Here is an 832-nt window from a genome sequence, read left to right as displayed (position 1 = left end):
GTCCCCCCCCCCCGGGCCCCTGCCTCTGCGGCCCCTGCCGCTCCTCGCTGCTCTTCGCAGCCTTCTAGTGACCCTCAACAGGCCAAAGACATCTTGGAAGCAAATGTGTCCAACCACCCTTGACGTCAATACAAAATAGTGTCTTATTTACCAGCAGGGCTGATTTTGACCTTGAGTGTCCACGTATAATGTACCTTATAGGTAAGCAAGATATGCATATTTTTTAATTTTTGTTGCAACCAGATGTTAGTGCTGTACTTCTTGCACTTAGTGACTTTGTTGCTGTTTAATGTGTTAGTACAATTTTAAAATTATTTTTAGTTTAAAGTGTAGTGCTTGCATACACGTATGAGTATGTTTGAATGCCTCTGTTTATACCCAGCAGCAGTTTCTGGAACATTCAAGGACAGGTTCAGTCCCTGGATAAAACAAAGTAGTGGGGCTTGGGTGTCTCTTGCTGGCTAGAACTTCCTCAGCAGCCTGCTTGACCTTGGTACCACCCTTCAACCTCCTGGTAGAAATTCAGTGCCAGTGCTAGCACTTTTTCAACTGGAAGCTCTTTCATTGTAACCTGCAGCTGCCACAGGGCAGGTATTTATCCTCAGCAAAGATGATGGAGTCCTGCATGGTGTTACTAAAGAAAAGCTAATGTGTGGTAAGATTTTAAAAGTCTGCAACTCTTAAGTAGTATTTCTTTCTTATTAATAGCAATGTGTTTCACATTTTGAGAGCTACATATGCTCATTACAAATCCCACCATTCAAGGCTCCTCCATGGGCTAGGAGTGACTCTCCAAAGGAGAATTCAGTGTTCCCCAAAGGGGGACAGATAG

Source organism: Chaetura pelagica, unplaced genomic scaffold, assembly GCF_000747805.2.
Source record: "Chaetura pelagica isolate M959 unplaced genomic scaffold, ChaPel_1.0 scaffold207, whole genome shotgun sequence".
Lineage (NCBI taxonomy): Eukaryota > Metazoa > Chordata > Aves > Apodiformes > Apodidae > Chaetura > Chaetura pelagica.
Note: the sequence above shows the minus strand (reverse complement) of the source record.